The sequence below is a fragment of the Prunus persica genome, chromosome G4 (assembly GCF_000346465.2).
Source record: "Prunus persica cultivar Lovell chromosome G4, Prunus_persica_NCBIv2, whole genome shotgun sequence".
Lineage (NCBI taxonomy): Eukaryota > Viridiplantae > Streptophyta > Magnoliopsida > Rosales > Rosaceae > Prunus > Prunus persica.
The window spans coordinates 17,733,842-17,739,571 of NC_034012.1; positions in this window are offsets into that span (position 1 = coordinate 17,733,842).

Sequence of the window (5,730 nt, forward strand, 5' to 3'; positions counted from 1 at the left end):
AGACACACAAGTCAATACAGCTCTTGCGAACCTCAATCATGCAAAATCAAGCCTCTCTAGTCACTCAAGCAAATAAATCACGCAAGCTAAGTAGTTATCTTGAGCTAATCCACCAAGCATTTTCTTCTATATCATGCCACAAAATAGGTCAACTCTTGGTAACTCTAGTAAGTGACCTCCAAAATTACAGTGTCTAGGAAAGTTCTTCAAGGCAACACCCTCGGTGTTTAAGAAGGATTGGGTTTTAAGCGGGACCATTGCAACCCCTCCAACCTTCCCGAAAAAAATCTGGCTATAATTTTAGAGACACTTAACTAGTCATCCTTGAGTTGTTCCTAAAACCATGCCATGCCTCTGCCATTATTTTGGGCTGAAAATTGATTATTTTGACCATTTCAATACACATTCATGGCCCCAATAATCAAGGGGGCTAATGTGGAGGCCTAAAAAATCCACAGTTCGGCCCAAATATATTCCCGTCCCAATGCGATACCTTACTGAGGAGAAATTCGATTTGGGCACGCGAAAGTTCGTCATATGTGCTTGTACAGATGCGGCGCTAAGCAAATAAGCTGCACGCTACAAGTTTAAGTGGGCCCAAGCCATGCAAGACGCTTGGGGCTTGCTGAGTGGGTTGTGGTATGGATGGTTACGAGTTTTCATGAGGCCCATTGATAAGCCGAGAAATAGAAGTTTTGGGCTGCTTCGGAGTCCCGAAACTGAAGCCCATTTCTTGAGCCCAAATATGTGGGTAAGTATACATGAGAGAAAATAGTCCATTACCTTAGAAAAGATAGCCCATCACTTTGGGAAGTTGGCCCATCCCTTTAGTGAACTAGCCCATTACCTTAAAGAATGGCCCAAGTGACCAACAAAATATCTGAAAGTCTTCACCACATGGCTGGAGACAAAACCATGAAAAAAGCCAAAAGCCACTCACATCTGCAGGCAGCTGGAATCTCCAGCACATGGGGGAACAAGTTTCAAGCAAAAACATCCAAAAAAATAAGGGATACTTGAGCAAAACACCGTTCAAACCAGTGTACATACTCATTGCTTTCCCCCCATCAGATCTAGCCATAAAGGAGGGGAGAAAAGAAGGAAGAAAGATTGCTGAAAATGGAGGTTCTCCACTAAGGTAGCTGCGGGAAGAGCATTGAAATCCCAAAAATTCATGATTTTATGAGATTGGGCATAGGGAATTTTTACCATTATAAGATAAGTCATAGAAAGGGAGAAGAAAGAAAGGGAAAAGCTCGTCCAAATTGGATAGAAATCATCAGGGTTTCTTGGAAAAGAATACCGTCCAGTGGCTATAAATAAAGCCTCTTCTACCTAACAACCAAAAAAAAGAAAACACACATTCAGAGAGCAAGCTTCATCTCTCATATCTGAAACCTCTGCAATTTCGTGCCCTATTCCTCCATCTCCTCCCATTTTCTCTTCTGGCAAGCCATTCCAGAGTCTAACACAGCTTTTGTCAGGCTGCTGGAAAAGTACCCAAAAACACCCAATACTTCACCACTAGCCACAACCACATCCAAAGAGCAAGGGTCCTCTCTTACCTCCAAAACCCAGCAATTTTGTGCTCAGTTCATCCTTTTCCCCCATTTTTCTCTCATGGTAGACTGTTTCAGCACTTGACAGCACCTCTGTCAAGCTGCCGGAAAAACAATTAAGCCACCCATTGCCCTCATCTCTCTCCTCAACGAATCCTCTTAGAATCCCTTCCCCATGCCTTAAAAACTTTGTTTCTCATAGGAAATCGCAGTCATTTCTCTCTCTCATGCTAAACTCATGAATGCTCAGCTCCCATGCTACAAGCTTCTCATGCCAAGCCAAGATTTTATCTGTAAGCTATTGTTATTTTTGTTGGTGAAGGTAACCAAGGTGTTTCATGATGCTTCACTATCCTTTCGAAGCATTCTTGGGGCTTGATCTTTGAACTCAGGTACAAGGGATAACTTCATCAGTTCACTCCTTACGGTAGCCCAGCCCATTTGTAGTTGCCGGAAGAAAAAACCCCTACCAAATGTCCTAAAAAAGGGAAAAAAAATAATTGTGATTCTTCTAGGTTAAATGTCATGCTTCTAGATTTTACATGCTTGTTAGAGGTTTTCATTGATCTTAATGAGTTTCTATGTGTGTTCATATTTGACCTAAATACCATAGGTGAATTGCATGTAGAAATATTTGGGTTAGCCTAAATACCATAGGTAATTCATGAAAAAGAAAAATTAAGCGGCAACATCAATTGGTTAATTAATAGGTGGGTGAATAAAAGGCTAGATCGGATTATTATTGGTGAATTCATTGTCCTAGTAGTTTCATCAATTTAAATTTATCGTCTTTGTGTTTCATGACTTTCTACTTTGTTTTATCTTTTAATTTCGTTGTTCTAGTTAATTAAATCACTTATTCAAAAAGTTCCTTTTGTGTTTACGTGAGTATGCTATGTGTTTAATTTCTCGTTTATATAAAGTAAAGTAGTTAAAGTGTTTAGTGAAGTAAATTAGGTTAAATTAATTGAAATTTAAACTCAATCCTAGTGGGAATGACCTCGTACTTACTATACTAAATTACTATTGACCTTGTGCACTTGCGAGTATAATTTGTGTTTAGAATAGGTTATCTAAAATTCACAACACGTAACATGCATAAATAGGCTAATGCCTTAGCAAGCATAAATGGACTAATAATTTTGTAGACCTATATAATATTTTAACTAAAAAGTTTCTAATTAGTAGTTTTGTAGCATAAATGAACTTAGATCATTTGTAACTCATAGCATTCTAACTTATGAGTTGGTAGGTATGTAATACAAATGTGCTTGTACTATGTGATAGTGATGTACTTGTGTTCAGGTCATTTAACATGACATTAAGCATAAACTGGCCAGTACTTTTGTAGGTTCATTTAACATTTTACTTAGAAGTTGGTAGTTAGTTGGCTTTGTAATAGGAATGTGCTTGTGTTACGTGACCGTGTCACATTTAACATTTGGGCCATTTGACATAACACAAAGCATAAATGGACAAGTCTGATTTATAAGGTGAGCCTGTTGTGTGACCGCATAGGGCCCCACAAAAAAGGGGTCTCCTGTAAATTATTTAAGCATGCCTCCTATAAAAGCACAAAGGTATTTTTTGTGTGGTTGATTAATTTTGGACTTTTTTCCTTATTTTCCACAAAAGGTGGACATTTTTTTTCAAAAAGCTAAATCAACTATATAATTATATATTCTACTACATATTTTGTTAGTAAAAACAAAAAGGACCTCAATTTTTCTTTTCCGCATAGGGACGTCAAAATCCATGGACCGATTATGTAATATAAGTGTGATTGTGTTATGTACCTGTTTCGTGCTCAAGATGGAGTCATGATATGACATAAACAGCATACGCATGAAGTCTTATATAAACTTGTGTACACTTTTAACTAATTAGTATCGTCATAAATATGTATCGTCATGAATATATTTTCATTGAAAGAAGATACCGTTGTTATGATTCGAATTATTTAAATGAACTAGTGTCATCGCACCACAACTTACGTATACACATATCTTTTAAGTGACAAGCTACCACTCCAAGCAAGACATGACAATTTACTCTCTAAAAAGGTTGAAAATGTTAAAGAAAAATTGCATGGCAATTTTAGACATGAATAAGAGAGACAATATTAAAGGAAAATTGCATTTTGAGAAGGTTGAAAATGTAATAAACTTTCTAACTGGGGATGATTTGTTGAAGTAATTGCCTAATATAGACAACATAGCAATCAAAATGAACAACAAATGGATTGGATTTTCATTTAATCTAGTAGGTGCATGGTTGAAATATTATATTTATCATCAACATTAGTTTTTAGTTTTCATTTGTTTTAAAGTAAGCAATAATTGTATTCATAACTTAGCCACCAAGACCATTAGCAACAAGGGCATAAACTACCCAAAAAAGATTAATACAAATGTGGAAGCACATGAACTACGCATGGTTATTCCAAGTACAGAGAAATACACCACAAGGTATATCTCCACTAATAGTGGCATAAAGCTAAACAAATTTCGGCATGAAGCCGCAAGTCTGAACAAATCAGACATGGACCATAGCGCCCAAAACCACTAATACAACTATAACTTTTAAACTCTCACAAGTAAAAAATACCAATAGAGACTCAACTACAAACAGAACACCCAACTCACAAAAAGGTGTAATTATTACAATCGAGATGACAAAAAGTAGAGTTGCCGCCATCTCCACCACAAAAAACAGGAACACCACCATCAAAGCCCAGGTTTAGGGGAAAACTACAACCACACAAAAACCTACTACCAAAAAAAAAAAATACATAAGCAGGAAGAACCCAAACAACACCAAGACAAAGCTGCAAAACAAGGAGGTAACACAAGGTGAAAGGGATTTAAAGAGATTTGGGGCAACAAAAAACTAGAGCAAAGAGCTTAATCAAACCCTCAAAGGGTCAGAAATCACCACAAGCACAACCAAAAAATCCCAAAGGAAGGCAAGAGAAAAAGAGCGATGAAGAGGAGGAGAAAGGATAGGGAAGGAGAAAGAAGGAAGGACGAGGAAACCCAGTGACCTTTCCTCCCCCTTCCCTTAGGATAGGAGCGGCGGCTAGGGTTAGAGAGAGAGAGAAGTCACTTTATATTCTTTTGTACTAGAGTATAAAGAAAATGAGACTGAGAATCGGAGTGAGGATGAGATTGAGAGAAAGGATGAGAGGGGAGAATGAGAGGGATGAGTAACAAAAATGAAAACAAAAACTTGTAAGTGAAAAAAAAATTTCAAAAAAATTTCATTTTTTAGTTTTTGTTTTCAACTTTTGTTACTCCTCCCACCCATCCTCCCCTCTCACCCTTCCCTCTCAATCTCATCTCCACTCTTATTCTCACTTCCATTCTCCGTCATTTTTCTCTATAAGGTGTTGCTATCCTACAATTTCGTGGGAATTAGATAGGATAAGTTTTTCTTCATGAGTAATGCATCTTCTACCTTCAACTTAATGAAAAAAATTTCATTTCTTCCTTCAACATGCTTAAAATTTAAGGAGTTGTCCTATCTAATCCAATCCAAGGCACCAAACGTGGAGCATATACATGCGAAAATACTTAAGATAAAAAAGACTTTCAAATTGGAACAAACATAATACAAATTTGGATAGAATATAAACACATACATATATGTTCATAGAAACGAAGTTACCCGCTTCTCCCCTCCCCTCTAATAATATGAGAGGAAGTTTTGTATTGTTTAATTGCCTCTTTCAATAGACAAAAAGAAAAATCCCTCTTATAATACTCACGTGGGATCTAATCACCACATTATAATGAGATTTTCAAATATTAAGAAAACAGAAATTATTTTATCACCTATGTATTATAAATTTCTTGATCAAATTACAAGAATGCGGATCCCAAGCCTTTGCTTTTAGGTCCCGTGCATTTACCCGTATTTCGTTAAATCTAAGCCACTCAAACAATGTAATGACTTAACACACGATACGTCATCAAACATTTAAGTCAGATTATTTTATTTTATTATAATACTCACATGGTAATTATGGTAATTGGGCCTTCTTATGTATCTTCCAACATGTGAAAATACTTGTATGACTCGAGATACAGTCAAAATTTTGCAGTCAAAATATATATATGGAGATACTTGTTTCTTCTAAAATATTTCTTCCTGGTTAGTTTTAAAATGTTGG